Here is an 18,422-nt window from a genome sequence, read left to right as displayed (position 1 = left end):
TATTGATGACCGGCTACTAACAATTTCAGCAAAAGGCCAACAATGGGAGTCCCAGTCCACATATTTCTCCCACAAAACATATACTATAAATCGGGATGGGCACAGACAAAAAAGTCCTCTGGTTAGTATTTAGCAGATCTGCTTCTTTGAAAATTAGCAGCCATCCAAACCTCAGAAACAGACGGAGTATTTACAAGGTCAGATTTAGAGATCTAAACAGCAGAAGAAATCAAAAGATTTGGTTTAGGACTTTTAAACCTGAATACCAATACAGAAAACTTACATTGTGCCACTTATCAAAATGTTCTTACTAGGTATATTATATGAAATACATACAATGTTCCTGTATCCTCATATATTGCAGGGGCTAAGACATAGCACTGTTACTATACTCACTTAGGGCTACGCAAACTAATGATTTTCTAATAAAAAAGATTGTAAATCAGCAATATAGTTACATAGTATTTGGGGTTGAATAAAGACATACGTCCATCAAGTCCAACCCATATAGGTCCACGCATCATCTCATTCTTAGGGATACTGGTATCCCTGGATATTACGGTCCCTCAAGAAATTGTCCAAATGTTTCTTGAAAATAAGGATTCCTTAAAAATTAGGAATAATGGTCTTGTTATAACCTGGCTTAATTCCTTAAGTACCTTGGGTACTCTACCTAATAGAGTATATTATATCATTCTATAATAAGTATGATTACACTCAAATTTTGTGATTTTTAAGTTTACAGACCCCACAGTAGATTGAGAATCACAAGCTCAATGAATATTAGGAGGCACCTTGTTAGTCAGGAATTGACCTGAATATAAAAGTGCAGGACAAACCTTCTTGGACTGTTCCCAGGTGTCCCTGTCTCATGAACACCAGTTGAGCCTGTCCATATACAGTATAATATATATATATATATATATATTAGAATAGGGGTGAGCTAAGCATCAAACCGGTTCCAAACACCATGTCTATCTATCTTACTCAAAGACAGATGAATTAGAAACAGGAATCCGATCTTAGTTTACAATATATAAGTAGTACAGAAACAATGATGCAGCTCTTATTCTCATTTTTCTAAAAGTAACAACACACCTAATTGCAGCAAAAAACACCTTGAATCTTTTTTAGGGAATGCATCGTATGGCATGGATGACCCTTTGCAGCACAGGTGTGTTGCCTTGGTACATTTAAAATGAATGGCGACACGGTAATGCATACTACCAAATTTTGCAGCACATTAATGCAATGCGATAGTCTGAACCTGGCCTTAGTCTTTTTGTTTGCAGATACTTACTTTTTCTTGAGAAAATGGTACAAGCCCCTCCTGGTGGCTATTGGCATTACCAGCGACGTAGTGGTCTCTGTTGAAGGGCAGGGCCTCTATTCAGACAGAATGACTGATTGCCCAACAATGGCTGAATGTGAGTCCCCCAAACCACTTTGGCAAAGACTGTGCAAACAATACTGCAGCATTAATCATTGCACTGGGGGAATCTGTACTCCTATATTCTCATCAAAAAGTAAATATTTTCACAGTCTTACTTAGCGTTTCTCTGTAGAAAGAAGCAGTTTGGGAGTATTGATACCATTTAGGCTGAGCTAATTAAACAGCAAATGGCAGTGGGGGAAACAAATGTTTGCAGGAATACTTTATGTTTAATTGATAAGGAAAAGAATAAACAGTTCCAAAGACAAAAAAAAGATACAGTTGGGGAGTAACCAACACAACGGACATTAGGCAGGAGTAGTTTTTCTGTTTTATGCATATTAGCCCAAATCCACAAAATATTCTCAGCATTTTTTTTGGTAAAGTGTAATAAAGCTATGCAACTTATTGCATACAGGCAGACAGATCTGTACCATTGCACACAGGAAAACAGTGGCCAAGCTAGACATTTTGTCACCCGGGGGCAAAGGCTCAGACTTGCTCCCTCAAGATAGAAGTTCTCCATCCACACACCCAGCGACACCCCCTCTGAAGCGGCGCACAGGGCACATGTTCCCCCAAGCTTCAGCCCTGCAGTAAAATGTACCTCTTAATGTAAAGTAAATCCTGTACTGTGGCTGTACATATGGAGCTTGGGTTGCAGGTCTGCACAGGGCTAAATATGACTGAGACACAGGAGCAGGCATAATGCCTATTCTAATGAACAGGGGCTGACACAGACATACGAAGGCAGAGCAGGGGCCAACAAAGACAGGAATGCCTGTAAGAATGTCTGAGTAAGAAAAAACAATGGCAATGGATGTTCTAATGGCTGGTGAGGTTACTGAGTAAACTCCGGGGGATTGTATTATAAGCTCAATTCATTAAAGGAGAACTATGAGGGGAGTGCTTTTCACTCACCTCATAGTTCTAGCCGACTTGTGACAATGAGACTGTCACAGGTCGGCTCAGTAGATCGGGAGGTGAGGGAGGAGGGGGGGGGGCTGGATTCCCCTCTCCCCGCTCCGATCTGCCAGCGCTGACTGGCGGAACGGACGGGGGAGGGGGCAGGTACAGCTGGCTCTGCCTCTAGATAGGCAGAGCCAGCTGTCACTCACGCAGCTGGGCGGATCCCGACGTCTAAGTCGCGATCCGCTCCGGCTCCGGCGTCTCAGTATACCGCGAGCTGTAGCTCGCGGTATACTGAGCTTAGGGTAATGGGAGAACGCTAGTTTGTGTCCTCCCGTTACCCTAAGGAGAACTATAGGGAAAAACACTGACCCCATAGTTCTCCTTTAAGCTAAAATGCATGGGTTAGTGTTATTATTTATAATAATTGGTGTTTTCACCTCTCACTATTGAAGATGATTGTTAAGGCAAATTATTATAGATTAGGCAAGTCTACCTCTGCTGATACTGATATAGATTACCTCTATGATCCAGATCCTTTATTATATGAAAGTCTATCAATCAGTCTGAGTAGAAAAGGTTCAAAGCAAACAAACAAGCCAATTCAAACTTACGGTTCCGTAAGAATTATACTAAATGATTAGGAGATCCAAAAAAATAGGCAACTGAAATGATATCCTAAGCTGGACTTTTACTTCAAAACCAAAGATTGGCTCCACTCCCTCTTGAGTCTCCCTATTGGTCAGTGATGTCACCCACCATATTTAATGACAGCAATGGGCGCTCAGTAAGTGGGAAAGGTAAAGTTGCTGCTTTTCTCTCTGGATCTAGTAACCACTGTCACTAAAGACAGTTCTCTGCCCAGGTTTCCAATGCAGGGACCCTGCAGCAATGGATTTTCTATTTAGTCTCAACAAATATGCCATGTACTTAATTGAATTTTTACTCTACCTGTCACCTATAGCTGATGCATCTCTGAACTCTTACCTGCATCCTGATGACCACCATGTTAAGGACCCTTTCACACCAATGCATTGTGGTAACGCACGTAAAGCTTATTGTGGTGCCATTCATTTTGAAAAGAACACAAAAACACCCCCACAATGCAGTTGTATAGCCATGCACCCCAACACAATGCCGTGGATTGTGATGCACTGTGTCCCAAAAAAGGTTGCTTGTCCATCTTTTTGTGTCTTGTGGTGCATTAGCAGCCCATTTGAATGAATAATAATGAGCTTTAACACAAAGCACCAGGACGTAAAGGTGTAAATGGGCCCAAGTGTGAACAATAATAAGACATTTTAAAGAAGTGAAAACTGCGACGTTCGTGTGCATGCACAAGCACATTAAAATAGGCCTACACTGTGCAGCAACTTGCTTGCTGCTTTTAAGGAGAGAAATAATATTAAGATATCCAAGATTGGCATTGGAGACATAATAAGTACATACCCTTACAAATAAACTTCTTAAATGCAGATGGGTTGCAAAAAGATGTTCAGATACTTCTGTAATCACTTCTCTTTTATACTGTGAAACAAGAAGCTGCTTTCTAGACATTTACCTTAAAGTCCTTTAGAAAGGTAGTGAAACCAGCCAATCTTACAAGGAATGGCTCCTTGTATAGGATATCGTCCAAAGTTCGAGCTGAGGGTGGCCAGCTTTAGTTAAGTTGCAGTCTTAAAAGGCAGCATGAGCTATAAATTCGTTGAGGGGAATTTATCAAAACTGGAGCAGACAAAATCTGAAGCAGCTGTGCATGGCAACCAATCAGCTTCTATCTTTCATTTTCAAACCTTAACTGAACAAACTGTAGAGAGAAGCTGATTGGTTGCTATGGGCAACTGCTCCAGATTTTGTCTGTGCCAGTGTTGATAAATTCCTCCCATGGTATTTTATAACCTACATTGCATGCAGCAAAATGATATGCATTTCAATAAATACAATTTTGTATTGTAACTCCATAGAGGAAGCCTCCATATTACTGTACTTGCAAGGCATGCTGGGTTTTTAGTTAGGAAAACTCTGCCAAGTGATACCTTTATCAGTGCTGGGACATCATAGCAGGCCTGTACACAGGAATGTCAGCAGGAATAGTTTTGCTTTTGGCAACCAAACAGATTCCCTCTTTCATGCTGTCAGTGCAGGTTGGAAAATGAAAGTGAGATTATTCTTGATTTAGTATGAATAACATAAATAGTGCTTATCCCTTTACAGATTAAACCCAACGTGTCCTTCCCACCCCACACAAAGTATAAAGGGGCAGAGAATACGAATTTTAAATTGACAAATGTGCAATTTATTTGTATAAGTAACCGATATGGATAAATAAGTCAGTGTTGAAAACATGGACAAAACAATGAAACATTGGACTATACACGTAATGTTGGCACAGTCTGCAATTGCAATGCATCTTTCCTCACTAACTGCTAGAGGAATGAATGTGCTTTCCTTTCTAGTCCTTAGGAGGAAATCTGCATTCTTTTTAATTGAAAAAAAAAATCGACAAATTCCATATATATTAAAGATTTATTCTGAAACAATAAATCATTACAAATTTTCAGCTCCCAACAGTCCAGTCATCAGACTCACACCTTGTAAACAATCCCTAAAACATGAAGATATCTACATATATGTATATACAGAGAATATGAGAAGAAACTTTATTGTTTATACAAATGGGAAATGCGGCATGTGAAATTATAACTGTTATTGTAATCACTCATGCCAAATATATTCTCTCACTTCCCCATACACTTCAATTTTAGAAATACACACATTACATTCTTGTATTCCCAAATCTCTGCATAGTTTTTGTATTCCTCCTAAACATAGTAGCGCTGAGAAAGCAGCACCTTTTCATTCTACTAAGGGTATAATATATTAGCTATTTATTACAGGTATTTATATGGTGCCAATGATGTAAGTAGCGCTGTACATACTGAATATTCACATCAGTGCCTGCCCCCAAGGAGCTTACAATCTAAGGTCCCTGTCTCACATACACACAGGGCTCATTTAGACAGGAGCCAGTTGACCAGCTTACCAGCATGTCTTTGGAGTGTGGATGGAAACGGGAGTATCTGGAGGAATCCACACAAAGCACAGGGAGAACATGCAAACTCCATGCAGATAGTGTCGTGACCAGGATTCAAACTGGGAAACTCCAGTGCTGCAAGGAGGGGAGGGGTGGCCAAGTGCTAACCACTAAGCCACTTATGCTACATACACATTTTTCATTTGCTTTCTTTTCTCTGTTCAATATTTGTAGTCATTTGTGATTGTTGGTATACTATGACTGGTAAAATAAACCTCTTTGGATTGCAGTCTGGTAGCTGACCTTAATAATATAGCTCCAGTGGCTATCATACTGATCTGGTCTTCACTAACCTGCAACAAGCAGGCAATCAGTGCATTTTGAAATGTGTGAAAGCCTACTTTGCCAGATTTCTTTGTTCCCTCCTCTCCATAGACTGTCCTGTGCTGATTCAGAGAGTGGCACCAATGTGGTGATGTCAGCACTGCTCTCTGTGCCGCTACAAATCCCATAAGGCATTGCAAGACTCTGACAGGCATAGGCATGACTCCCAGAGGCAGATACATGATGAGATTTGTAGATGCATGTTACTGGGTAGGATGCCAATCGGAGTGTCCCAAGTTGCTAAGAACTCTTACACACCTGCTGCCCCCACATGACCTAATGAGATCCTGTCTGAGGCAACAGCCTCAGGTTGCCCTATTATAGGGAAGGCCCTGGTATGTCCCTTTCGCACCACTTCAGACCGGAATTTTATCCACAATGCATTATAACCATTAGATTTTGAACTCACAGCTTTACCTGAATCATGGTTTACTGCCACTATATACAGACACACAGTAGAGGGGACTTTCATTTTGGAGGGAGAAGAGATGTATGTTAAAGAGACTGCCATGATTGCGATCCATGCCATGTTGCACGTGACAGCTATTATAGCATATAGTAAATCTAAACCCAATCATTTAATCCGATATAAGCTTTAACATCTTAATATCATTTCACTACAAGCTGGTTAGGTGCCGCCCACTTTATCGGCCTCGTCTCCAAATGTTTGAATATTTTAAATCTGATTACTTTGTTTTTTATACTTTAAATTTCTGATTCTTGTGCCAAAAGTCTGCGACCAATTGTTTGAGGGTATGTTAAAAATGGAGGGGTGATTTTGTGGGAGTGGCTACCAATGGGGGCAGGATTTTGTGGGTGTGGTTAAAGTGGGCGTGGTCAGTAGGGTGTCCCTGGATTTCATTTTGAAAATCTAGTAGGCTTACTATAAATGAAGGGTGCTGTGGTGACGCTGGGCATTATTCAAGACTGAGGGCATTTTGTGGTGGAATTGAAGTACTGCGGGGGACGACTCAGGATTACAGGTGAGCAGCCTTATATTTTTTTTTTCCTGTTTCAATAAGTTTATATTGTATTTATATTTACAAAATATGGAATATAAAAACTTTGTGTGATTCTAAGCAGATGATACAATCAAAAAATGGGGGTATGGAGGCCCACCCAAAGTTAAAGTACCGGGCAAGGGTTCGTACAGCTCAAAACAAAAAACAAACTGAAGATTGTTGTGATAGGCTTGTCTGGGTAGCAGGAGCTGGAAATGTGGTTTTGCTAATACCCTATGATGCACTGTGGTCCCAATCACACGTAAGGGATGATCAGGCCTACATTGATGTGACAAGGGTGTGTCTGGGTAGGAGAGGTACAGAAGAGGAAAGAGGTAGTATGTATATCAATATGAGGAAGGGATTTTTTTATTTTTTACCTTGCCTGGGGGCCGTATTAAAATAAAAAAACAGTTGCCCAGGTTTATGCTTTAAATGCAGACATAAGTATGTGATATGGTAGAACCATTTGAAGAGGCAGTACTATAAATAATTATTAAAAGCAGTTGAGAACAATGGCCACCCTGATATTTATATCTTCATGGGATTTCTTGAAAGAATATTAAGGAATGACTCAACATTTGGAGTTGGACATTAGGACATGGAATTATCACAGTGCACATGTGCCATGGCACTAAGGTCCATGCGAAAAGCCCAGCTTTCCATTAGAGAATGCCCATACCTATACATTCTTTAGACCTTGTAAAACCCAGGTAAACTCCATGCTGTATTTTCACAGGAATTACAGAAAATTGTGTAATCAGATTTTTAGTGCACAGCCAAGATCATACATGCCTGACAAGACAATCTTTGATCAGATTTACAGTACTGATTATTTGTCAGCTTAACAAAGATTTATGACTCTAATAGATACTTTGACTGTTTCTTGGCTTGCATTATAATCAAGCCTTGTCTTTTTGGTACGCACTGTAAACCCAGCAAGAAAACAGTAAAATATAATGATATTTGCTGTTAATATTTTATTGGTGGCAAGGTACCAAACTTTCCCAGAAATGCTCACTAGTCATTGTCAGAGACATCCTGAGACCCGGCACTGCTTGGTTTACTCAGCTTTAGCAACACCCAGCCAGTGTGTTGGGTGTCCTTGGTGGATTATTCTCCCATTCAATTGCGTCTACACAGCTTTGGTACAACGTCACTACATAGAGATATAAGCAACAACATGGGACCAGTGGAGGGTTTCCTCTGCTTCAAATAAGTAATGACTGACACTAATGAGCCCTTTAGTTTCACTGATAAGCCACAATACCCAAAAATGTAAGTGGACACTTTTACACTGACCACTAATGTAAGGGGGCATATCTCCACTGGTGGACACTTCCCTACTGTCCACCAATGTACGTTACACCATTCATACCATTTCACTCTGTAAGCTGTACTGTAACACATTGCATACTCCTGGCCACTCCCCTCTATATGCTATGTTGTACATAGTTTAAACTGCTGTTTTTTGGAAGATGGGCTTATATTACATATTCGTAATCAAAGTGTTCATTGTATCAACAATTGCTTGCATATGGCACTGTAACAAAGGTATGATTTCAGGGAATAAGCACTGTGGTGTGTGTTTGGCATTTACAGACAGTATTCGCAGGTTTTTTTAACCTTGCCCCTTTAAGTTTTGCCCATTGTTCAGCACACAGTGGTCACATGCCCGCACCTTTCCTTTTTTTATTGTGCCCCAGGGAGCCCTAGTTTTTTTTTATAGACCTAGAAATACCCTGCTTCATGAAATAGCTGTATACTTGAATGCCAGTGCTATGACTACTGTGTGTTGTTTATATTTTTTTAGAATGTGAATTACATGCTACCCTTAAGGGTGAACTCCAGGAATTAAAGAAACTACCCTTGCAGCGGACCCTCCCCTTCACATTGCAATGGTTAAATGCTTGGTAAGCCTAGGGGTAGAGGAATAAGCTATAATACCTACCTTATTCCTAATTCCAACAGCAAGGGCCTGTTCACACTATGTGCACCGGATTTTTACTTGCACCTCCTGTGACTGGCATTATTCTGCATTTGTTCAATGCCAGTCACTGCAGCTCCACTATGGTACATAGGAATGAGTGAAATATCACTTTGACATTTCAATAGAGTAAAAAAAAAAATAAAGGGGGTAAACTGTACACGGCACAAACACCACCACTGGCACATCAGGAGCACTAGCCTGCAAGCATGTGACATGCATTAATTTGTGTCTTTAATAACTGTCAGAGGTTCAGCTTTAAATCTGCATATTTTCAAATGACCAAACGTAATGCTGGTATTGAATGCCACCAGCAAATGTGGTGTATGTGTGAAAGAAAAGAGTCTTTAACAAACATTCATAAGCAATGAAAATCTTTTTTGTCAACTGCAAAATGTCTCCAGTATGCTGGCAAATGTCTGCACAAAACATTTAAGTCACTTCATTCTGAAGGCATTTTTTGACCACCCAATAAAGACTTGGGGTACTGGGAGGTCTGTGCTTATATTCTCTACACAAGTCAATTAAACTGAGAGAGAAAGATGAATCAATTATATCTGCATTTGTAATAATCAATACAATCTATTCATAGCAAACAAGTTATGAGAGCCGAAAGAGTGTCATGGAGATTCCTCCTCCTAACCTCAAGTCCTGTCACCATGTTCAGACCATAAAGGGGAAGTTGGTTAGAATCAGTGCTACTTCCCTAAATAAGAAAAAGGAAGATGGTTTTAGATCTCTACAGACCACTACTGTGTACCAAAGAGAAACTGTTATTAACTCCAAGTAAGGAAGTTCGGGTCTATTTTGGATTTTAGTTCCGTGATAACCGTGCAACATATTTAGAACATGGACAAGAAGTCTACTTAAAGAAGAGCTCCACCATTTCTCGTGGAATTGGCAAAATCTTGCAGGCAGCCTTATGATTTGTCACCATAACAGTTGTGGATGTTTTGGGATACATTGAAAGAATGAGGACAAACCTTGCTGCTTTTGCATTCATTCCTGCCTTGCAGAGCTGGGATCCTGACACTGATGTTCATCAGGGACACAGTCTGCATAGAGTTCATATGTTCTCTCTGTATATTGAATGGCTGCTTCAGTCTCCTTCCATAACGGTTCATTTAAATTTCTTTTGACCAAATTAAACATCTACATGAAAAATACATTAGTAATGTAAAGTAGTAAAATAAATAAAGTGCACCTTTCAGGTTCTTAGGTTTCCTTTGTTGGCTTGGACTCTACATTTACAGCTCACAGGTTTTTTTTCCAGGTGAATTTGGGAAAATGGAATTTCCCCCTCCAATCTGCCCCCCCTCCCCCCCCATCCCATCCCGCTATACTTACCTTTGAATTTGGTTCGCAAATGGAAAGCACTCATTGGTCAGTTCGGTCACCTGACTGCGCTGACCAATGAGAAGCACTTCTGACCGCGCTGACCAATGAGAAGTGCTTCTAGCTATGAAGGGCTCATTGATCAGCATGCTCAGGTGGCCAGGGCATCCCAGGTTGATAAGAGCCGAGAGGTGAGATGTGTAAGGGCCATATACTGGCAACCAGTGATGTCAATGGTTGCCAGATGATGCAGAGACCACCTCCAGCCCCCCCATAGTGTGCACCATCAGCAACCTCCCCCTCTGCTTTAGACGGTGATAAGGCTAGGTACGTCCCTGTATAGCTCAGTGATCAGATTTTCTTTTTGTGTCCTGCACAAAAACACAAAACTTTATCCCTCTGCCATCACAAGACACAGGCCTATTGCCTTTTCCTGGTCATTTCTAAAAGGTTATTCAATAAGATATCCTCCTTTCCATACATTTTGTGTTTTGCAGCATTTAGAGTCTTTGCAATGACAACCTTTGTGGTATGGAAAACCCCAGACATTGGGGTACTAGGGCCCATTTAAAGTCAAACTGGCTCTGAGACGCCAGACTGATGAAGTCGGTTAATTCTCAGCAGACGGCGCTCAGCATGGTCGCTCAGTCTGACACATCTGCCACGTTTTAAAGAATGAACAGCAGTGCGCAGGCCCAGCCTGGTTTCTGTGAGACTCACAGCACACATGGTATCTGTTTCCAATGCTCATCATGACAGGACAAGATGAAAGTTCTACGTCTTTAGGATTTTCAAAGGCCCATCAGACATGTTTGTGGTACAAACAATATGTGCCACATAAACAATTCCACGCCTGTCCTCTTCTTACCCTACACACTCATAAAGGGAGGCAGATAACCCTTTCACTGCTAATCAGGGTCTGCTGGAAACAGTTGAACTTCAACATCTGCAATGACACCATTCTCTTTACATAGTAGCAATTCTCTCTGCATTCTTGCCTGGGCTTCCGTTGTACAGCAGAACCAATGTATTGCCAAAATAATGGTTATTTATGACCGTCCAGCAGTGGTAAGGAGCTGGAGACGCTGAGACTTTCAGTTCCATAACATTGGTCTGTGAAACAGTTGGAGGGAAATAAAAATATCTATCTGGGGATTTTGCTGATTAACTGCTGATGTTTAATTTAGTCAAAACTATATTTATGAATCACAGCTAATCATGTAAATGCTTGGGCCAGAATTTTCAGCTGACCTTTCCTGGGCCAAAAAGTTATTGCTGGCTTCGAAACTGTATCTTGTGCTACACTCTGTTTATAATTGCGTTTTAATGACTTCCAGCGTTGTATGTGAACGCTACAATTTGTCACTACATTATATTTATTTGTGTACTGGGTTATGAGCGGCATTGCTCACGTGACCCTAAGAGGTCCCAAGGGTACACAAAGTAAACATGCTTGTTTATCTGCACTTGCTCAGACATTTACATTCTCGTGGGTATTGTTCAATGACTGGCAACACAAATCCTATGGACAGACTTGGCAATGAGGACTTTGTGTATCTTTATTATAGTGGAAAGGAAATGATCCGGCAAGTACACATAACATATTTTGAGATCCTAATAGGTTGGACTTGATGGACTAATGTCTTTATTCAACCTCAAATACTATGTAACTATGTAACATCATATTCAATGAAACTAAGGCTGGCCATACACTGCTCTATTATTCTCTTTCAACCCCTGGGCTGAACGAAAAAAATAGAACAGACTCCTCCATCAACACTACGAGTGTGTTGATCGAGAAATCTCCGCTGTTTGCATTGTATGTTAGAATAACGGACCAGGGCCTGACCAGAGCTCATTGGCAGCCGACTCTGGTCGTACGAAGATTTTCCTTCGATCAGCTGATTGAGGGATTCCGGACGAAATGGTGCCGACAGCTCAAGAACTGGCCGAAATTTGCACAGTGTATGGGCACCCTAAGAATGGAGAAAAGTGCAGTATCTGAAGCCACCAATTATAATCCATCTTGTATTCTTCCAGCTTTAGAAAAATAATTCTGACTGGTTGCTTTGCATTATTGCGGTGGGTAGTTTGCTTGTTATGCCTAATTTTGTGTATGAGGTGAGTGAAAAGCACTCACCTCATAGTTCTCCTTTAAATTATATACATTGCATTTTAATGTAGACTATCAGAAGCAACACAGCTTTTTATTAGCAAGTTCACCAGCTACTCAGATGACAATGGGGGTCACTGGACAGAAGTCAGTCTGTGTGTCATTGGAAGATGGGAGGAACATTGAGCACTTGAATTAAAGCCATTAAACATTAGGATAAAATCCTACGAAGACAGTGGACTCAAACAGACACAAAGATCCAGCCATTGAACTTAACAATTCTGACCGCTGTAACGCCAATACAGTTGCAACAGATTGGCTTAAATGAGCAAATCCAACCGGCAAGTGAAATCAATAAGTGAACTATTAATTCTATCTAGGAAACATTGCAAAGGTGGTAAAGTCAAAGTCCAGTCTGTATACCTCAGCCTGAGTTTTATGTAATCCATTGCAGCCCAGATCCTACAGAGTTGCAGACATGTATTCTGACCATAGTTTCAGTTCACAAGCTTTAGCACAAAGGCCCCATTCACACCTAGGCGTATTGTAAAATGCGCGTCTGTCGCGCGACCGTCACGCGGTTTTTTTACCGCGATTCGCTGTAAAAAAGTTGCGCGACCGTCGCGCGATTCCAAAGGCTACTTGGCTGTATCCCAATGGAAAACGCCCTACAAAACGGCCCAAAGTAGTCTTGGGACCTTTTCAGGCGTGGGCCGTTTTGTAGGCTGTTAGGGACGGGCGGAAATACGCCTAGGTGGGAACGAGGGCATTGACTACAATGCTATTTATTTTTTTGACCGTTTTGTAGCGCGTTCGTCGAGCCTAGGACGCGCTACAAAACGGTCAGGTGTGAACGGGGCCAAAGGTAATGATCTCCATTTCAGCCATGTGATTCAAATTTCTAAATCTCATAGAACTCAGCTGAAAATGACTGTCACTTTTTGATACGAATCCTTATCCTGTGTGTTCGCTGTGTGAATTGAGTCTGTATGTGCTATATAACTTCCCTTTTCTCTTGTTTCAAAATTAACATCCAAGACAGGATTACATCTGATTGGCAGCTGTGAGAAAAAGCAAATAACCTACAGTAGGTGTGTTTGTGAATTCCAATCCTGCATTACTTGTAAGGAAAAGGGGTTACTAGATCACCAGATTACTGATACCGGGGGATGGGTAGGCAGGTGGACTACAACAATCATTGGATAAAAAAAACAAACATTCAGAAGCCCAGTATCTGTGTGCATGTATGCATGTATGGCATTTAGGCCGCATTCACACCCTACATGTTCCGCGAACGCGCACAAAAATGCATGCTTTCGCGTGCATTGACATAAGTGCAGCAAAATGTGCAACACACTTGCATTGCCGTTAACTTCTCGTGGCACCACAAAAGCGCACCTAAAACATGCATGTTTGACATGTTTATTGCAAGCTCCGGCCCCATTGAATTCAATGGGGACACACGGCAAATGCAGTACACAAATGTGCACGAGATGGCACGAACACGTGTTCACGGAATGAGAAGGTGTTAATGCGGACTAAGCCGGTTTCAGGGGAGGAAAAAAACTTTCCTTGCAGGGGGCTACCCCCACACTGTAAGTGTTAACTGTTCATTTAGGTCTAGGGTACCTGGATAAAGGACTTTTACTTACCGTACCCCCGCTCCCGCAGGCTCCTCTAGGCTTCAAGGCCAGCACCCAGAGCCTCTTCCGCCAATTGAAAGCTGAAATTTTCACATATAATACAAGACCCATAATCCTGCATTTTAAGTATGGACACTAAGGGGCAGGGACAAGCTGAAGTGTAAGGAAGAAGAAGAGAGCAATGACTGCTAGGGATACAGGGGTAAGGTAAGTAAAACTGCTGTACCCAGGTACCCTAGACCAAAATAGGCATTTAATCCTTGCAGTGCAGGGGTAGCCTCACTGCAAAGGGAGTTTTTGTTCCCCCATGGAGAGTGGCTTTAAGTATCTCATCACTTTTCACCAACATTCAGTCTAATGTCATTATAAAGCATTTGCAATGACTTCATTCAGCTCACCTAACCTAACTACATCTCAGTATGGGTAACAAAAGGGGCACAGAGTTGGTTCCATAGGATGCAACTGGAGCAGACCATGTGACATTTTTAAATATGCTCTGGAGCTGCAACAGACCTGAAACTAATCTGTGGCGCTAACACTCTGCAGTTGATCTTCTCACTGTTGCTTGATATAATTGTCATACATTTACAATGACATAGGTCAGCATGGAAATAGATTTAGCAAAAATAGCAAAACATGTGTACCTAAAACAAGCCTGTGCTTTGCCCATGCAGGGTAAAGCAATAAGTTCACCTTAGTGGTGAAACCTGCAGCACATATCCACCTTCCCTTATGCCCTGTAGCTCTGTGCCACTATCACATGAAAATGCTGGTGCTTGCCCTACAAAAGGCACAGAACAATTTAATTTTAAAAAGTTTAAAAAGCTGGAATAGCATCATATTTAACACCTCATAAAGCACCTCCATTTCCACCTTCTATCATCTACTTCATAATATTTTTTTGTGTGCGATATCTGAAAACTTGAAATGAAGATGGTAGGGTTTGTCATGCAGAATTTTTTTTCTGAATGATCTAAATGTATCACATTCCTTCAAGGAAAGCTGCACTTGAACGGTAAATGTATGTCAAAGTAGCGAGAAAACATGTTTTCTTTTGCACTCCTGTAAAAACAACAGAGCCGATAATTGGGAAAAGCAGTCACAGCAAAAGAGCAGTGCTAATAACTTCCAGAGTCGCAGCTAAGTGTTTCTGGAGCCATCTCAAGAACCTCTAAAATAATTTTGAGGTCTCGGGGAACCCTTGCTAAAAAATAAATGTCACCTTTACAGACAGCTAAAAAGAATATTGATGTCATTCCACTGGTTGTGCTGTGGGGCATGGGCCCTGAACTATGCAGGCACATTCAGATGGGAGGTCAATTAGCCGCAGATGAAGGAACCTCTAGCAACCTCTGGTGAAACCCTGGTTGAGAATGGCTGCTCTATAGTAATCCTGGAATTGGTGTATAACTGTCAGAACCTCTCTGGAATCGCCAATACCAGCACTGGTGCTTGGGAGAGGTACCCCTTTTTTTGGGACAATTCCTCTCAAAGCTCCCCCTTCAATGGTGAAGGTCATGTGAGCTTCAGCATCGTAGAGGGTTGCACTTTTTCTGCATGCAGATGACTGTCTGTATACCTGGGGTACCATTCTGGTACTGTCTATGAGTAAGAGACCATGCATTTACTTTTCATATTGTTAATTAAAAAACTGGAAAAGGTACATTTAAACCTACATGTGCTGAACCTGTGTTAAACATTATTGCACCACTCTTCAGAGGCAATCGTATATTCGTTTTAAAATACAATTAATTGCCATTTCAACATGGCAAGTTTTTATTTAAAATGTGTCTCGCACATGTACAGGGAATGTAACATTCCACCTTTTACATACCAAGAGAATGTTCCACTAAGCACCTTTTCCTGTTCAATAACAGATGTTGGCAAATGTTAGGGACAACGACCCATAAAAAAAAAGACCCATAAATCATGTAAGGGAGCTGTTTGAGTAAGGTCATCCATTGCCCACAGGGCTAAGATGCCACCCCCCCCTCACTTGTACACCCAATCGTGGCTGCCAAACTGCTGTGCATCCAATTGTCTTCTGCAGCTCGCATCCCGCTCCCAGCTGCCACTGTGCTTGTCTTAGCGTCACTGCACAGCTTTCATGTGGACCCGGAAGTACACAGTTATGTAATGAGACTTGTCTGCTGTCTGTTCTTCTGCCGGTCTCCTTACCCTGATTGTGAATAGTGTTGGGGTGGCCAGAGGCAAAGGGAAAGGCAGGGCACCCATGTGATGAGGAGGGCATAGCTTGCCAAGCAGCACCCCCAAACCAGACATGTAAATTACAAAAGGACATTCGTACAAATTTAGGTAAATTTGGACATTCAGATGCATCATAATTTCCAAATTCGAACGCGTCCATATGCAAACGAATCCGAATGTTGCTTTGTTTGAAACTAAACTAAATTGGACATGTGACTGTTCTCTGGCAATCAACTTTTTGGGGGGTTGTTGGGGGTTGCATTACAGGCACGGTCATGTGATTTCCTGTTGTTGTTCTTTCTGAAAGGAAAATTCAGACGGATATGAAATCCGATCCAAAAAACAAAAGAAATAAAAACCAAATCAATCCAAATGGAAGCAAAACAAATGTTTTTGTGGGGTTACATATCTACCCCACACATACATAAAAACACTGTTCCTGCTCCCCCCTCCTATCCCAGCCCTGGGCACATATAGATTTGCCTATTGGCAACCTGACCAAATGAGTGCTTTCCTATTTGCTATTATTTACTAAAAGGTATAGGGTATCATGCTAGTTGTTCCCCTGTTTTCTAATACTCTTATACCGGGGTACAATCTGCTGACGTGCAGAGCTGGCAAACATGGAGTATGGCCTATGCTAGTGCAAATCCAGCTGCACAGTGATAATTGCAAGTAGGTGAGAAACAGACTGTATGGATATCACTGTGATGCGTTACATCTCTTTTTAATCTTTCGATATAAAAATTGTATATTAGCATTTGAATCGCACTAGTTTGCATAACTTAGCTGTCCCAAACAGAAAACATGTACATCACTGGTTTAATGAATGCTGTCACTGGTAACATGACAATAACACAGGGGACATTGTGAAAAACACATGTGACAGCTCATATATTATCCTTTGCAAATTTCTGTTGGAAAAATACAGTGTAAATTAGGTTTTGGGACTAAAACAAAAAACCCTCGTGAGAGCCAAGTGGGTACTTTGTTATTTTTTAATTAGTCGAGAGAACAGGCACTGACCACCACTTGTGGAGGGTTCTGGGAGATAAACACATCCCGGCAGGCAGGGTGAGCTGCGGTCACTCTACAAAACTCATCCAGTCTATGTTTACTCTGATGACGCTTTTCTAAGTGCTTGGCAAACTCAAAACATGTTGGGGAACACAAACTTGCGTCATTAACGTGTTGCTAGCACCTCCTACGGTTTTTGTAACCTCCGCCATTAACCCCTTTGGTTAACAGACAGGCAAACAAGCACAATGGAAGTCCCCTAGTCAACGCCGGAACTGTAACTTGTATTCAGTTTTAAGTAGTGGAAGTAGAGTCCATACATAGAAAGTAATAAGAACATTAAACAGTTGTTTTTGCAGCAATCACTACATTTTCTCTGCAACAATTTATAGCTGATATTTTGGTTGGATCAGTTGCTCACAAGGGATGCATTAGAGACGAGGAGAAATACTAATGAGCTTTAACTATAGCAGAAATTCTGAAAGGGCAAAGCAAGTAAACAAGAAAAATCACTCCGTGTAATGTAAACACTTTCCAGCAAACACTGCAAATATGCTATAGGGTGATGTGCAGTGATTGCTGATTTTCTGCACTGGGTCAACACCAATCCCTGCATGGGAAACATGTGACATGTTCACACTGCAATATAGGTGTGATGTGTGGTGCTGTGCACAAAAAATGTAGACATGCTCTGCAGTGCACCAAAACTCAAGTGATGTCAGTGCAGGTCACCACACTGCTGCGGTAGATAGACATGAGTGAAATGTCACTTTCACATATCAATAAAGTTTTTTTTTTTTGTCTTTTTAAAGGTAAACAGTGTCTTACATTGTTACGTCCCTCATCGCCAACACAGGATAGACACCAGCCTGCATGCTAAAATGGAATGTTTTAGCGTGCAGCAGCCACATGCAAATATAGGCTTAACTTGAAAGTTTTATGGAATCCCATGAAAGGGTTCTCATACTTCTCTTGGATAAGACTCCTCCTCTTCTTGCATGATATTATGCTGTCCAACCTCCCTCTCATTGTGTAGCCTCATTGTCAGGCTACAGTGCACCCAGACAGAGGGCATTTTGGCAGGTTTATATTGAGAGCAGGTCAGAAAAAGAGGTTCACAGACACTTTAGGTATTTAATTAAGAAGGGTATTTAGGAGCACAAGGTGATTGTTAGGTTAAAAATGGTCATATTCTGTAATTAGTCCTTGGATTTTGGTTTTAATAGCAAATTACTTGGCTGTGTTGCACCCTTTTTCTATTACAAAGATGCTTTTATTTTTTAAAGTAGATCTCAGGCAAAAACATAATATATGAACTGATCAATGCCTAATAAAAAAAAAAAAAAGACTGGGATAATA

Source organism: Nanorana parkeri, unplaced genomic scaffold (genome assembly GCF_000935625.1).
Source record: "Nanorana parkeri isolate BGI_ZX_2015 unplaced genomic scaffold, ASM93562v1 scaffold227, whole genome shotgun sequence".
Taxonomy (NCBI): Eukaryota; Metazoa; Chordata; class Amphibia; order Anura; family Dicroglossidae; genus Nanorana; species Nanorana parkeri.
This window is presented reverse-complemented; position numbering follows the sequence as displayed.